This window comes from Fukomys damarensis, unplaced genomic scaffold (assembly GCF_012274545.1).
Source record: "Fukomys damarensis isolate Sample0158 unplaced genomic scaffold, DMR_v1.0_HiC HiC_scaffold_7, whole genome shotgun sequence".
In the NCBI taxonomy this organism is placed as follows: Eukaryota; Metazoa; Chordata; class Mammalia; order Rodentia; family Bathyergidae; genus Fukomys; species Fukomys damarensis.
In genome coordinates, this window is record NW_022900919.1 from 4,080,490 (window position 1) to 4,098,218 (window position 17,729).

The 17,729-nt window shown below is 34.5% G+C and overlaps 1 long non-coding RNA gene and 1 other non-coding gene across 2 annotated transcripts; both read right to left on the reverse strand.

Annotated features, from left to right (window-relative positions):
- Positions 1-408: 408 nt before the first annotated feature.
- On the reverse strand, positions 409-6,845 carry LOC104854439. The gene is made up of 3 exons (XR_778095.2): positions 2,552-6,845; positions 1,535-1,614; positions 409-997 (listed from the first exon to the last, which is right to left on the reverse strand). It is a non-coding gene; the product is annotated as an uncharacterized LOC104854439 (long non-coding RNA).
- A 7,294-nt stretch (positions 6,846-14,139) lies between these two features.
- LOC117285231 lies at positions 14,140-14,207 on the reverse strand. Its single transcript, XR_004516225.1, has one exon. It is a non-coding gene; the product is annotated as a small nucleolar RNA SNORD64 (small nucleolar RNA).
- Between the last annotated feature and the right edge of the window lie 3,522 nt (positions 14,208-17,729).

A 17,729-nucleotide genomic window follows, 5' to 3' on the forward strand; every position in this document is an offset into this window, starting at 1 on the left:
TTAACAGTATGTTATATAAAGATGAGAAAGATAAACATTAAGAAAACCACTTAACATTATCAATTATGTACATATTTTTATCTAATGGTCACACGGTTTTGGGAAATGGGGAACTTTGATTTCAACACTGAAGCACTTACTCCAATCAAGAGGAAATTTACTCATATAGATTTTGCATACAGTTTGGAATGGTGATTGTGTTCCATAGAAATAATTCTATTGCAGCTGAAAAATTCAAATTTACATAAGCATATTTACTACATAGGAAACTTATAGCTAATATATTAAAATAAAAGTGTAAGGCCAGGCATGGTGAACTACACCTATAATCTCAGCACTCTGGAGGCTGAGGCTGAGGCATAAGTTTGAGGCCAGCCTGGGCTATATAGTGAGTTCAAGGCCAGCCTCAACTATGTAGTGAGACCCTGCCTGAAAGAACCAAACAAAAAACAAAATAAAATAAATTTGCATCATTTTACTTATGAAAAACGCCAAAAGCTTGGTGATAAAACACCATTAAAATGGCAAATATCACTGAAGATTAAAATTGGAAGGAAAATATCATTTAAGTAAAAACTAGCTTTGAAATATCCCATGTCCTTAAATTCTTTAGAAACAAGAGTTTCAGTTAGTCTCAACTGTATCCTGTGAAGTGATAGAAACACATGCACTGCATACTTATGGAAGCACTGAGATGAAGCCCTTGTAATTCTACCACACTGTACTTCTGTAGTAACTGAGCCACCACTCCAGTCCCTAAGAATTAGTCCATCATCAACAACAAAAAAATCATTGTCATGACTAGTACACATGCTCTGCAAGGCCATCTTTTAGCTCTTTCCAAGTAGATTTGAGTCCAATTTTTCTGTGCAGCAATGATCTTCAATGGCAGTAATTTGTTAACCTGAGAGGTCTCTGAGCATTATGAAGGCTCTGTTTTAGTTTTGAAGACATGGCTGACAGAAGCAGTGGTGTCAAGTTCCTTTTCAATATACACCTGAAAGGACACAGTGGGAAAAGTTTAGAAGCTAACTTAAGATCAACAGCAAAGCCTAAGGAAGTACAACATTCATCCTTGTGGAATTTTCTAATAAATGGAAGGCTAACTGTGTCACTTTTATTAACACATTTTGCATTTTCCATGAAATTGTTTTTTCATACAATAGTGTATTTAGTATAAAACAAGCATATTGTTGATTTCGTAATTCCATTAATCAGACATTTGGTCTTTTCTTCTATTAGAAGTTACATTGTTGTGATTGGTCATAAATGAAGGATTATGTTCTCTGGATATGCATCACTATTATTTTACTAAAATATTTTCTAAAAAGACTGAGTACTGCTTCAGCTGATTGGCAGAGCATATTCCTGGCACTTATCAGGCCTTGCATTTCATCTACACAAAGATACAGAAGAGCTAATTCTAATTCTTTGTCTGAAATTTACATAGTGCCCACTGACAATCTCTGTCACAGAATTAATTTAGTGGGCCTAGGACACATCTTATCCCTAAATACCACCAAAACCACCTTACCTATGGTTCATAGGTGATATCACTCAGGATGTTATCAGCTATATGCAGTTTAGCTCCAAAAAGTCTCTCATCTTCCTCACCTGAGAAATACAGAATGCAACAGAACAATGGTAAAATGAAATCTACCATCAGGATATGTAAGTTAGGATAAAAATGGGCTGGTTGGGGATTATAAATGGAAAAGATTGGATTAAAAAATGTGCAGGCTGAACGTGGTGGCGCACGCCTGTAATCCCAGCACTCAGGAGGCTGAGGCGGGAGGATCACTGTGAGTATGAGACCAGCCTGGGCTACACAGTGAGTTCCAGGTCAGTCTGAATTACATAGTGAGTGAGACCCTGTCTCAAAAAACCAAAACCAAAGCAAAAAATACGCTTATCCACATACTTTCCACACTTTCCATTTTAACTCACATATTTGGGCACGAATGATGAAAATATGCAAGTCTTTTTCCAAATAATTTTGTTAGTAACATGTATCCTTGAAAAATCTACTTGAAATCCTCAGAAACCATTAATGACAGTAAATGAAGCACCATTCTATTCTCCCATTTATATAAAAGAGTAAGGGGGATGGAAATATAGCTCAGTAGTACAACATATATTTAATACGTATGAGTTCAAACCCGAGCATGGAAAAAATCAGGGATACTTTTCAATTTATCCCAAATGAAACACTTCCAACAACGTATTTTTTAGTAGGTATCCACAATTGGGTCCTTTTAACTAAGAAAATTTATTTCTGCACAGAATGTTTCAATTTGGGGGGGGTATCAGGTATCAACTCAGGTCCTTTCACTTGTGAGGCAGTCACCAGAACCCTCACTTAACCCTCACCAGAACCCACTCTGTGGCCCTCACTTAATTTTGTGTTGTTGTTGTTGGTACCGGAGATTGAACTCAGGTCCTTGCGCTTGCAAGGCAGGCCCCCGAACCGCTGAGCTAAATCCCCAGCCCCTTCACTTAATATTTTAACTCATCTATTTGTCAGCCAAATATACATTTGTTCAGTACTCACCAGAAATTCCATCTTCTCCTTCTTTCTAGGTAATCCAACACTCTTCGTTTTACAGTAAGACTTTGCTGCACAATTGTCTTTTAAATTGTAGCCTCTTGAGGAAACCATTCACAAGTCAATTATAAAGGCTGTTGCTATATGAATACAAGGTTGGATGTCCCAAATCAAAACTTCCCCAGTGTTGATAAAAAAATGATGAAAACGGACAAACTGTCTCTAACATTTCTTGGATTTGGGGGTTTTTTTGTTTTTGTTTTTTTTTTTTTGGTTCCGGAGATTGAAATTGGGTCCTTGCCTTGATTCTTTTAAACATTTTAAAAGCCTTATACAAACTAAAATGCAGAAAATCGCAGTACTCGTCCTTTAATGAGTATGAAAACTTTGGCATATCCTTCCACATAATTTTATATCCAAATATTCACTGTAGATGTCATGTAAATTTGTATGTTTCTTTTACTGTTTAACTCAAAATTCTCAAAGAGTAAGAAAATACCAACACTATAATACCAAGAAATAGTACGTACATGTCAAGAATGTCATTATATAACACTTTTATAACTATTAACATTTCAGTTGAAGACTAGAAGAAAGCATATGGACATATTGCTGAACAGAAAGTTAATGCTTCTTAAATTTTTAATACATAATACGCTTATACTCTACCAAAAGGATATTTCAGTATTTCAATTACATTCATGTTGAATATCTATAATCTATAGGATTTCTTTCACCAATGGATAGTTCAGACATTGACTACACATAGAAAGTTTCTTTCCTAGTAAATTTTTTATAAATATGCTAATATTCCATTTACCAATTAATTTCAAAAACTGAATATACTCTTAAACCGATGGTCTTGCCAAATTATTGCTTGAAAGATATTCTGATTTACATTGATCAATACAGAAATCTTTATTAGACATTCTCTTACTTAACATAATTGGTAGTACGTGAGTCTAATTTTCATGTGCCATAAATTATATAAAGACTTGTAACCACAGATTCTTTTGTTCTCAAAAATGTATAAACAAAAAGAAAGTTATGGTCTTTATGCTACTGCTACATTTAGATGTAATAGTATGTGTGATCTAGAAATATCTGCAAGCTAAGAAAAGTAGCAATTTGTACAATTTGTAAAATAAAAATAAAAATGAAAAGCAATAGTAAATAACAGAGAAAGGGTTAGTATTCTTAAAACAGATTATCAACATGACATTTAATACCCACATGAATGTAATAAAAATGCAAATACATTAAAATACATTTTTAAAGGTTAATTACAGCACAGCAAAGTAACAATGATTTCAGCAATCTTCTCTGAATCTGATTGTAAAAGAACAATACCATTGTTTCTTCTTTGTAAAGATAAAAATGCCCCATGTTTTTAAGAACATAATATATACAATGACCAATGTCTATCTCCCACATACAATAAACCCTATCAGTCAGAATACAGATAATCAACCTCTACCAAAACCCAGAAATATCAGAAATATTATTTTGAGACATTAAGTACAAAATTTAAAAAGCATTAGTCATTTTAACTGTATTTTACAATGAAGTATTTACAAATTTATGCCTTGTTGAGTTCCATGCATCCAGAAAATCTAGATGTTTTAAAATTGTATGTTATTTACAAACTTGTCTTGATGCTGTCACGCAGTTCAAACAGATAATACTATGTTGATTCAAAGAGGTAGAAATTTATGACATTTCCTGTAATGATTATAAAAATGTCCATGTAACACCCAATAAACAAAATATATACACAAACGACGATCTAGGGTTTTAATGTGTAAGATTGAAAATATGGGAAACCTTTCTCAAAGATGACAATTCACAGCTGAAAATACAATTTTAAATTTTCTCCTTCCCCAACCAACCAAAAAAATAACAAGCTACATAGAGCTGAAATAAACTACAGCTAACCATTTCATTTCAAAAAATTATAAAATGAAAATATGACTTATTTACAAAATTATACTTTGTGAGATTCTTCATGTCAAAAGGCTAGATGTTGAAATTATTTTCTGACTATTTACAAAGTTGTCTTGAATATTGTCATGCAACTATGGGAACACATACAGAACTTTGTATAGTTCCAAGAGGTAGTACAAAATTGCTTTAATATAATTATTTGTATCTTGAAGGTTAACTGCAAAAATCAGAAATGCATGTAAAGCAAACACACCCAAAATCGTAGAAGGCCAAATTATTTTTCTTATAATTTTGTAGTCTTAAAATGGAATTTATATTTGACACAATGTAAACTACTCCTCCATGGGAATGGAGTAAAAGGACACTGCCTTGTTATTTTCTCTTCTAACACTCAAAGGAAGAAGTGATAAATGCTATATATCTCCATGTGCCTCTTTCTTTTTGGAGCAGTACTGAGGAGTTATCCAAGGGCCTGCAGACCAAGCTACATCCCCCTTTTTTAGTTTTTATTTTGAGAAAGGGTTTTGTTAAGTTGCCCAGCTAGGTTATTCCTGGCTCAGCCTCCTGAGTGCTGGAATCAAAGGCCTGTGCCACCATATTGGTTCTATGAGTCTATTTGTGAATGATATGTTTAAATGCCATATTAATTGCAAAAGACAATGGTATGAGAAGCAGCCTATTTACAAAATTATAATTTGTGCAACTCAATGCATCTAGAAATTCTAGACATTAAATTCTTGAAATTACTTTTGCCTGTTACTTACAAAGTTGTATTGCTTTTTGTCATACAAGAGATGAATACAGAACCACATAATTTAAGACATGTCCACTGAGAAAAAATGGCATTAAATGTTAGTGTAGACATAAAACATTGCTATCTATTACATAAGTACATGATAATTTAAGTAAAATGGGCACAATGTCATGATTATAACCCAATTTTACATGCAAGTCAAAAGGTGTGTTAAAAAAAAAAACATTGTCTTTCTCCATAATATGACAGCACACTGTATATACAAATACCAAAAATATAAGCTGAAAGATATATACTAAGCCAGCTTCTTAAATACTATGGAATTTTTTTAAAAAAAACAGCATTTTTATAATATTTTAACTAAAAGTCACATAATGTAACAGAAAATTCTAAACAGTCTACAACTGACATACTTGCACACCACTAGCAGGTGAAGAAAATTCTTTATAAAAACCAAATAAGGAAAACCTAACCACTGGTTTTTAATTCTTCTACTGGCAAAAGATATTCTAAAGTTTTACATTCTTAAAATTGTGTATGTGGCAGGGAAAGGGAAGCTCAGACATTCTAAAGAAACCTGGTCATCAACCATAAAGCAGTAAAATACTCTACAGTTCAGTCCTAGCAAATGAAAACTGAACAAACACTGGAAGAGACTAATCAGCAATTAGACAGATATTTAAAAATTATATAAATTTGTAAATATAAATGGGGGTTTTCTATATTTTGATGAATATCTAATTTGAAAAAGATTCAAGGAACCAAAAATAAAAAACTCCGTAAAACAAAAACAACTCATTAAGCTTATTTTATGAATAACTTTATACCTTACTTTTCAATAAAAAGGAAGCATGGTGGCTTCGCTTGTACAAGTCTTGCCTTAAAAAACTATGCCCAATATTTGCAAATACAAAATACCTTATAAATGCTATTTATCAGATGTACATAATATACAAACCCCAAATAAACATGGCATACCATCAACATACCAAGATTCCATATTTGTCTATTATTCACAAATCATGAGTATTAAAAATCCTTATGCAGATATTATAAAACAAACAGTACTATCTATCACATTTTCAGCAAGTGTTGCCAAAGAGTACCTTGATGCTGTTTTGTAAGTAGAGATAGGTACATGTGCATACGACTAAACCTGTATGTATACAGCCTAATTACATACCATATGCAGTGCATGTTCACTGATATACACAGGTGATCTGTATTTAGGTAAATGCAGATAGCTACTTTGATTTACAAAATAATGGTGTCATTTACATAGCATTAGGTGTCCCACTGAGCAACCCATGATCTCAAGTTTAATAATCCACTGTCAGCATCCTCTAATAATAGATATTTTAAAATAAAAAAATTATTCACTTATTGAAAGTTAAATTCTACTGACAGATGGATATTTTTCTAGCCTATCCTAGGAGAAAACGTGGAGATTTTTCTCTAGTCTACTTATATATAAAACACAACTAGAAACTAAAAAAAAATTTAAACAGCGAGCCTTGGTGGCGATAATACCTGTGTTCCAGAAGCTGAGGCAGGAGGATCTAAATGTGGAGTCCAGCATGGGCTACACAGTGAATTCTACACCATTCTGAATTAAAAAAAACGAGATGCTGGGCTGGGGATTTAGCTCAGTGGTTTCGCTGCTTGTCCCCCAATTGCAAGGTCCTGAGTTCAATCCCAGGTACCAAAAATAAAACATATATACCTGTATTTAGATGGATATGTAGTACTTCCACATATATTCCTACAATATATACTACAACCTAAAAATTAAAATCAACGATCCAAGGAACACTTCACTTTCAGCAAAAAATACTGGTTCTAAAATGAGAACCAAGACCTGTCATGTAAAGGTACAAGATCCCAATAATAAATGTAACTATACTGTATACCTAAAATGTACCAATAAACTAAAAAAGAAAAAAATATATTGGTTCTATCTTAATAGTTTTAGTTATGTGCAATTATAAAGCACTCTATATAACCAATTATATTAAATTACTTTTGAAGTTATTTAAGGAGTTAATATTCAATGGCCAGTTTTTTCTACTCCAACAGCAAAGGGAAATTGTATAACTTAGGAAGTAAAGCAAAAAACAATGGAAAAATAGTATCTGCTCACAGGCCCAGTCTTCTAAACTCTTAAAGTTTGTTTAATACAGTGTAGTTTTGAAATTCCTTTGAGCAATCAAAAAACTCATAATGAATCACTCTTAAGGGCAGTAATTTTTTTCATGTTAAAATTTATCAACAGTCTTTTTGTCTAACATATACAGAATAATCAATGCTAAGGCCCACCTGATCCTGAATATGCTATTTTTTGGTTAAACTGGCATCTTCTGCAATTTTATCATTAAAAAAATCTTGTATTGGAATTGAATGAAAAATCCATTGACATTCAAATGATGTGAACCTTAATGAAAAGTTTCATGTATAACCACTGTACACTTAAAAGTATCCCAGGAAAATAGCAAGACTACCAAAAAAAATTTTTTCAAATTACAGCATTCAGAAATATTCTAATTCTGTAACCATGTATTTTCCATATACATTAGGAAACTAAAGGTTAGCAATAGATTTTAACAAACGAATGTTCAGCCATCCCCATGTAAGAAAATGGCACAAGGTGATTATATATATACATAATTCTCACAATGGATTCTCAAATATCTTAATGCCTTGAGATTAACAAAATGCTTTTCTGTCTCATGGTACTGCAGTGATTTAGTAAAATACGAATATAAACTTGAATTCCATTATAAAATATTTCAGAAGCCAATTTTTATCCAAAATGTTTTTATAAAATTCCCTAGAAAACTAGCTATTTTGCACAGGAACGATTTTAATATATTGATTTTGGAAATCTAGAGAATAGGTTATGCTAACTCAATTTCTGGAACAATTAAATGAATAAAAATAAATGAATGAAACTACAATTTCATTTTCTTTTTTAAACAGTTAAATAAAAAATTCATATGCATCACTCGATGATCATCATATATTTCTACCTAAATACTGATACAAATTTTCTCACATATTCACATATACAGAAAATTCATGAAACATAAGGGATTTGAAACAAAGGATTTACAATCACAGCACAAAAATTAATTTTGCTTTTGCATACAAATGTCACATACACATCGCTTTTAAGTGCTAAAACTTACAAAGGGTTAAGTGGATAACCCATGGCATTAAAATCCAGTATTCTTGGTTTTTTTGCTCTTCTCAAATCCAAAGCTTATTCAATGAAATGTAAAAACTTAAAAAGACTGTTAAGAATTTGAGAGCAGTGCTGATCTATTATGAGGCTCTGTATCTGAAGCTTTTAGCTGAAGAAATGTTTTCCCTTTTTTTGTTACCAGAGATAGAACTCAGGACCCTGTACTTCTGAGGCAGGTGGCACCACTGAGGTACATTCCCCAACCTCCTTTTCTACCCGCATATTTCTGCAGAAGTGTTATCTCTTATGCATCAATCACTCAATGATCATCATATATTTCTACCTAATAATTACTGATACAAATTTTCTCACATATTCACATAAATTATATACAGAAAATTCATGAAACATAAGGGATTTGAAACATACAGGATTTACAATCACAGTACAAAAATTAATTTTGCTTTTGCATACAAATGTCACATACACATCGCTTTTAAGTGCTAAAACTTACAAAGGGTTAAGTGGATAACCCATGGCATTAAAATCCAGTATTCTTGGTTTTTTTGCTCTTCTCAAATCCAAAGCTTATTCAATGAAATGTAAAAACTTAAAAAGACTGTTAAGAATTTGAGAGCAGTGCTGATCTATTATGAGGCTCTGTATCTGAAGCTTTTAGCTGAAGAAATGTTTTCCCTTTTTTTGTTACCAGAGATAGAACTCAGGACCCTGTACTTCTGAGGCAGGTGGCACCACTGAGGTACATTCCCCAACCTCCTTTTCTACCCGCATATTTCTGCAGAAGTGTTATCTCTTATGCATCAATCACTCAATGATCATCATATATTTCTACCTAATAATTACTGATACAAATTTTCTCACATATTCACATAAATTATATACAGAAAATTCATGAAACATAAGGGATTTGAAACATACAGGATTTACAATCACAGTACAAAAATTAATTTTGCTTTTGCATACAAATGTCACATACACATCGCTTTTAAGTGCTAAAACTTACAAAGGGTTAAGTGGATAACCCATGGCATTAAAATCCAGTATTCTTGGTTTTTTTGCTTTTCTCAAATCCAAAGCTTATTCAATGAAATGTAAAAAATTAAAAAGGCTGTTAAGAATTTGAGAGCAGTACTGATCTATTATGAGGCTCTGTATTTTTTTTTTTTTTTTGGTACCAGAGATCAAACTCAGGACCCTGTACTTCTGAGGCAGGTGGCACCACTGAGGTAAATTCCCCAACCTCCTTTTCTACCCACATTATTTCTGCAGAAGTGTTATCTCTTTTGAGTTTATATAGCCTAGCACAAATTTTCCAACTCAATAAATCAACAGATATCTTTGATGTACTTTCCAAGCAGTGTTTACGGTGTAGTTTTGGGAAGATGCTTGCATTCATGTTGTGGTCCTGATGTGGCTGGAACAGGAAATTAACAAAGGAGATTTCCTACAGAAGATTCCAAGCCTGGAACCCTTTTCACCAGCTCTTCAGCCAAAGTTTAGACTTCCCCAACGGTCCAGAAATAAAAGGTACTCTAAAAGTTCCAGGACAGTTTACAAAATACAAATTTATCAATTACATGGCAGCCACTCAGGATATGGTTCTGGGTGACCTATGTGAATGGAGCAACTGGTCACAAATCTTCCCTAAATTCTCTTGACTTGTTAATTTATGTTTCCTATCTGTTCAGATTTCTGGATATCTTAAGGACCAGAGGATTAGGTTGAAGGTATGCTTCAAAGGGAATGGATCAAAATGTCCAGTGCCTCAAAATGGAAGACATCCAGTTTTTCCTGTCACAAAAGATGCTCTAAGTATTACCAGTATGTAATTTGTCTTCTTTTTTTAACACACATTGCAGATTTGTGAAGAGAACATGATGTTCATCATCTTCTTAAAAGCTGTTCTATAAGATGCATGAATTAAAGTATCTGAGCTAAAAGCAAGGGAACTGGTTAAAAATTTAGAAATAGTTTATAGTTGACCAAATCTTTCAGCTGGAGATACGGTGGGAGCACAGTCACATTCTGTTTCGAGGAGAAAACTCCATAACCATCTTGTTTTAGCCTCATTATAAAGATGAGAGGCAGTTTCTTGTCTCTTAGCTGGCATCTTTCTAAATCCCTTCAGAATTCACAGCAAAATACAACATTTAAAATAAGTGTTTGAGGGTAAATGAGTCCATGATATTTACATTATTTGTCCAGGTTATTTTGTTTTTGAATTATCTGTTCAGCTTTTTTCCACTTTTAATTTTTCAATCTCTTCTTTTAACTGACATGTGGATCATAGTTATGTCACATATTCACTATAGTAATCACAAGAATAACCAAGTATTTTCCAGCTCAAACAATGCTAACTGCATCCTAACTCGCTCTTACTCTCTTACCCGTTCCAACAGCAATACTCCCTTAATATCTAAGAATTTAGCACAAAGTGCAAGTGCACACACATTTTTGTTTTTCTGACCTAGGTTTATTATCTAGTGAGCTAGCCTGAAGCAATGGAGGCATGCAATAAAAGCCTCAACCTTAAATATCACTTTTATCTTCCCTTTTTGTGAAATGCCACCAAAACCTGCTAATGTTACTAGTTACCAGTAATTTATGAAATTTGTAACTTACTTTGAAGCATTTCTCATTCAAAATGGTTTAGTTATGATTAATTTAATAGTTTGAATCAAGTCAAATTTAGTAAACCTTGAAACTAGAATTGAACTCGGGAGGCTGAGGCAGGAAGCTTGCAATGTGGACTACATAGCACGACCTTGCAATAAACGAAGAGACAGACAGATATAGATAAAATGAATTAACACACAAAGGAGTATGTGAACCAAAAACTATCAATGGTTCTTTCTATAATACAACAAACACCCTAAAGTCAAAGAATTCACATCAACAGTACAATTCAACAGGAACTACACACTCACTCCGTTCACACTTTTTTTTTTTTTTTTTGGTACTAGGGATCTGAACTTGGGACCTTGAGCTTGCAAGGCAGCTGTTGGAACCACTGGTAGAAATCCCTAGGTCATAACTATATATATATATATATTTTGTTACTGGGGATCTAACTCAAGTCCTTAAACTTGCAAGGCAGTCACCAGAACCACTGAGCTAAATCCCCAGACCCTAACTATATACTTCTAATGTAACCAGCTAACACTACAACTCACAAGCACTACACACATACTCCTTTCTCACAAAACTGTATACTTCCAGTGTAACCAGGTTAACAGTTACTGCATTCACTCCTTTTCTCACGTAAACCACACTTCTAATGTACCCAGGTAATACTGTAACTCACAAGCACCACACTTATTCCTTTCTCACATAACTGCACACTTCTTATGTAACAAGGTCAACAGTTAATACACATTCTTTTCTCCTGTGAACTACACACTTCTAACGTGACCAGGTAATACTACAGTTCAACAGGAATTGCACTCACTCCTCTCACATAACTGCACACTTCTAGTGTAACCAGGTGAACAGGCACAACGCTCACTCCTTTCTCACATAGCTGCACTTCTGTAAACAGGTACTACGCTCGCTCCTTTCTCATGTAAACTACACACTTCTAATGTAACCAGGTAACAGTACACTCAACAAGCACTACATTCACTCCTTTCTCACAGAACTGCACACTGCTTATGTAACTAGGTCAACAGGTAATACACTCGCTCCTTTCTCATGTAAACTACACACTTCTAATGTAACCAGCTAATGCTACAGTTCAACAGAAAATGCACTCACTCCTCTCACATAACTGCACACTTCTAATGTAACCAGGTGAACAGGCACTACACTCACGCCTTTCTCACGTAATTGCACACTCCTCATGTAAACAGGTAACACCACAGTTAAACACGAACTGCACTCACTGCTTTCTCACAGAACTACACACTTCTAATGTAACCAGGTTAGCAGGAAGGGTGGCTCATTTCTCTCAATTTAAATGCTTCAGCTAGGGGTGGTAGTACACGCCTGTCTCAGAATTCAGAAGGCTGAGACAGGTGGATCAAGCCCAGTCTGAACTGCATAGTGAGACCCCTGTTTCTAAAACAAAAAAACTAAAGAGATATTCTAGCACTCACTAGATGAATCAAACATTCACAGGAGACCACAAATACATTAATATTTCTTGCAACAAAACAAAGATTCAACAAAGTAACAAACTAAAAAAGGGTCATCTATCTTTTAAATGAATGTTTTCTCTAAATCTCAACAGGTTTTCATGGCAGTCTAGTGACCTGTCATCATCACAATATTAACACCCATCATTAATTACTAGTCACATACTTATACACAAACATATAACACTCATGTGCACTAAGATAGCTAACTGAGAATAATACCTTAATATATATACAATTGTCAGCAGGGCACTCAGGTAACACAACTGTAATCCCAGCACTCTGGGAGGCAGAAGCAAGATCACAAGTAAGATGGAGGAAAGCCTGGGTTAACTTAGCAGGGCTCTGTCTCTAAATAAATTAATTAATTAATTAACAAATGGATAAATAAATGAATAAATTAATAAACAAACAGGCAAGCAAATAAATAACCACACTTGTTCTTAGCTAAAAGGCCAAGTAGTGATAGATACATACATAGATAAATACATAGATAGATACACAAAGACAGATAAAATAGATACATAAGGCTCTGTCTCTAAATTAATTAATAAATAAACCAATGGATAAATAAATGAATAAATTAATAAACAAACAGGCAAGCAAATAAATAACCACACTTGTTCTTAGCTAAAAGGCCAAGAAGTGATAAATAGATACATACATAGATAAATAGATACAAAGATAGATACATAAAGACAGATAAGATAGATACATACATAAATAGATACATACATACATACATACATAAAGTAAAAACAGCTAGGGATATAGTAGAGTGTTAAGGCCCTAGTTTTAATCCTTAGTATAGAAAGACAGGAATAAACTGTCCAAATCATACCTTTTAAACAAGCTTTATCTAAATAAACTATTTGAGCATCTAATTGTAGAACGTCTTTCCTAAATAACAAAAGAATATATCATTCATGCAAGAAAAAGTAAATATTATAATAGAATATGCAATGAGAGACATGATTAAAAAATGCTTGGTATTTAATAAGTTATTTCAACTCCTGGGCTTAGCACTGACAACTGCAAAATGCCAATTTCCCTCTTTAACTGTATAGAGTCCAAATTTTTTAGTCCATTTGAGTAGGATACAAAATATCATTAAGTCATCAAGAGGAGAATCAGAACATAACTATAATTCTGCTAGAAATATTAAGACTTATCTGTAGATCAAAGCATACCTTACCAACAATCTAGCAATTTCATTCAATGTGATAAAAATGGGGAAGCTGTCTCAATGCCCAGGAATATGCTCATGAAAGTGTCAAAAAGCGCAAACTGGATGATGTCAGTATCTGAGAAAAATGCATGATAGCTTCTGGGTTTTTCCTCTCTCGAATTCACTGTTTGAAATGAACAGGGAAAAAGCAAAGGTAAGATCTGTCAATATTATCAATGTAGAAGTGACACTATGAAAGGAAGCTTTACTAATCTATATCCAACTTTGCTGTAATGAAAAATCTCTAACTCCATTCCCCTTAAGGTACTGATGAGAAAAACCTTGTCAAAAATTGACACACCTGTGTCCTGCATACTTAAATTGACACTGGCTAGACTTCAGAGTAATCATATCGAGACTCATTTCATTCACTCTCAGTACACCCAGCTCATCATTAGCCCAGCCAAGGTCCTCCACAAGGTTTTCCCAACAAGTAGCACTAAAAAGGAAGGGAACAGAGGTGTGCACTGGTGTCAAAAGGTGTGCTCAGCAAACAGAAGAACCTGTGTTATAATACTCACAATCAATAATAAGAATAGGAGTAAGGAGGAAGAGTAGAATTTATTATTAATCAATTTAGGCGTTCAGAATATAGTTAATTACCACTAAAATATTCCATAGTTAAGTATAAATAAGTCAATATAGAATAAATAGAATAGTGAAACAAAATCAAGATATGCCAAACACAATAGAAAGTTGAACATCTTTTTTTTTTGGTTTTTGGTTTTTGGTTTTTTGAGACAGCATCTCACTATGTAGTTGAGACTGACCTGAAACTATGTAGCCCAGGCTGGTCTTGAACACACAGCGATCCTCCTGCCTCAGCCTCCTGCGTGCTGGGATTACAAGCATGCACCACCATGCCAGGCTAAAACAAAATCATCTTGAAGGAGGCCTTCACCAACTTCTAATCTTTGATAAAGGACTAAAGTGCCCAGTAACTACCTACATTTTATGAAGAATTCTTTCATATAGGAAAGTGAGTTTATTCAAAATTACCATATGTGTAGCAGATAAACCTAAGTCCTTCACCAAAACACCTAGTCTTTCTAGATTAGTTTACAAAGCTCGTATTTTTTCTATAGTAGTTTACTAATTATACTAAAAGTACAGGTGGTAAAAAGTACATATTCTACTTTTGTAGTATCCATATTATACATGTAGTTCAGTTCTAATCCACAAAAAAATGTATTTTTTTTTTGTAATAGGGACTGAACTTGGAACCTCATGCTTGCAAAACAGGTACAGTGCCACTGAACTAAATCCCTGGCTGACTGTTCACTTTTTAAGGGACACTAAGTTGAACTGCAGGTCTTCACAGTGTGATACATACCCAGTTCTTTATTTTTTGTTATGAAACAGAAATTTATTACATTACTACATTGCCCACACAAGGCTGGAATTTTTGGCTCTGCTACAATGGTCTCTTCAAGTTAATACCTAACTCTGGGATGACATAAGGTGCCCTGAGTTACTAACTGTTCACCCATGTTTTCCCCTCCCTTCCTCCTATTTCCTAGTATACATCTATATTCATGTGAATGACCCTGCAAAGGACTCTAGGTATTCAAATCAAATGGCAAGTTGCATGTCTCTCATTTTAAATCAAACACTAAAAATGACTAATCTCACGTAAAATATCAAAAAATGAGCTGGGGATTTGGCTCAGTGGTTCCACCGTCTACCTCACAAGCACAAGGACCCTAGTTCGATCCCTGGTACCAAAAAAAAAAAAAAAAAAAAAAAAAAAAAAGAGAGAGAGAGAGAGAGAGACAAATTGACCCTAGGCCCTTCATACCAGTCAAGTATTGATTGCAAAGGAAAAGCACACAAAGAAAATTAGAAGGCCTCCCCCGAGGAACACACAAATGCTGAAGCAGAAGAGATTTATCAGTCATATGGAGGATGTATTGAGGAGGGGTCTGGAGAGATCAAACCAGTCAACTAATTCCCTTAATACCTAAACTAAACCCAGAGCAAGTCCCTATTTCTCTACAGTCCTGTGAAGACTGAGAGAAGAAAGCTTCAGAAAAAATTTCAAGCTAGCAAAAGTTGGTTCATAAGGTTTAAGGAAGAAGTCGTCATTGTAAGAGTCCTAGGTGAACGAAGAAGCAGCTGATACACATGGCACTAAGTTATCCAGAATATCTAGTAGCTAAGATAACTAAGAAATGCGGCTACACTTGGCAGATTGCCAATGCAGAAAATATGTTCTCTAAGACTTTCACAGTTTGACAAAAGTCAATGCTTTGCATCAATGCTTCAATGGTCAAGCTCATCTCTTCTGTCAGCAGTGAGAGGTAAAAACTGTTCATTTCTCACTCGGAACATTCTAGGGCCCTTAGGAATTCCACTCTTTCTGTACTCTACAAATAAAACTACATGGCACTGTGCATTTACAATATCACTTAAAATATGACTGTTTTAAATTCTGTTAACACCTGTTCCTACTTGGTGACAATGCACCCTGTCACATAAGATCCCTGGTGCAGCTGTGTAATGAGATGAATGCCTTCCTGACATCTAACATGACATCCATTCTGCAGCCCCGGGATGAGGAAATAATTTAAACTTTCAAGGTGTATTATTTGAGAAATACATTTATAAATCTATACAAGCCATAAGGATCCTTTGGTTTACCTTGGCAAAGTAAACTGAACTTTCTAGAAAGGATTTGCCATTCTAAGATGCTATTAAAAAACATTCATATTGGGCCAGGGATTTAGCTCAGCAGTTCGGTGGCCTACCAAAAAAAAAAAGCCCTCATATTTCAAGTGACAATGGAGGTCAGGGATTTAGTTCAGTGGCACAGTGAATGCATGATAAGCACAAGGTCCTGAGTCGATTCCTGTTACCACTGCCAAGATCAAGTGACAATGGTCAAAGCATTCAATAGTTTAGAATACTGATTTCAACCCCTTACAAATGAGTCAAGGCATTCAAGGGTTCAGAGGGAGAAACCAAATGTAGATGTTGTTGAAAATCCAAGAATCAAAATCAGAGCCCGATTATGGAGCAATCACATCACAAAACTTTAATTGATGTGGAGCTGCTTCATATGGGCGCAGAAAGAAAGTGGAGTCTTGAAGCTGAATCTACCCCTGGGGAAAATGCTGTGATTATCAATTAAATGACAGCAATGGATTTTTCAGTATTCTGTAATCCTAGCTGAGGAAGCAGTCACAGAATTGGTTCCAATTTTCAATGAAGCCCTACTGCAGGTAAGGTAGAATGATGCCAACTAGAATCGTATGATCCAAATAAATCATTTGGAAAAGGAAGAGTTAATTAATGCTGAAAATCTCTTATTCCGTAAAAATTTCCAGAGTTTCCCACTTTCAGTGACCAGTGCTCCTGTACTCAAGTATGACAAGCACACCGCCCACCAGTGAAGACATGCAGTTACTTAACTGTGAAAGGATCATCAGAATTGGTAATTAATGAACACCCTGATTTACAGATGAGTGGCCTTTTCACATTTAAGACAGCGGTGTGGTCTCACCTTTGTGATATTTGCTTTACTACCTTAGTCTGGAACTGAACACAATTTCCAGATATATGCCTGTACCTTAAGAACACAGGATTCTAATAAACCTGATGATGTTCAACATGAAGGACTGTTAGAACTATTTTTATCTTGTCTGACACCCCTACATGGTTAAAGACCACCTCAACCCTTCATCAGCACACGCATCTAGACTTCTGCTACCTTGCATAGAAACAGCAATGTGTCCTTGGACTTTTATGTCAAAAAATTTTTTACCTTAAAAAAAGAGCTTCCAGGGACCGGGGATTTAGCTCAGCAGTTCAGTGTGCTGCCTCGCAAAGCACAAGGACCCGATTTCGATCCCCAGTACCAAAAAAAAAACAAAAAAAAAAACGCTTCCAGCAGTCGGGATTTGGCTCAGTGGCTCTGCTGCTTG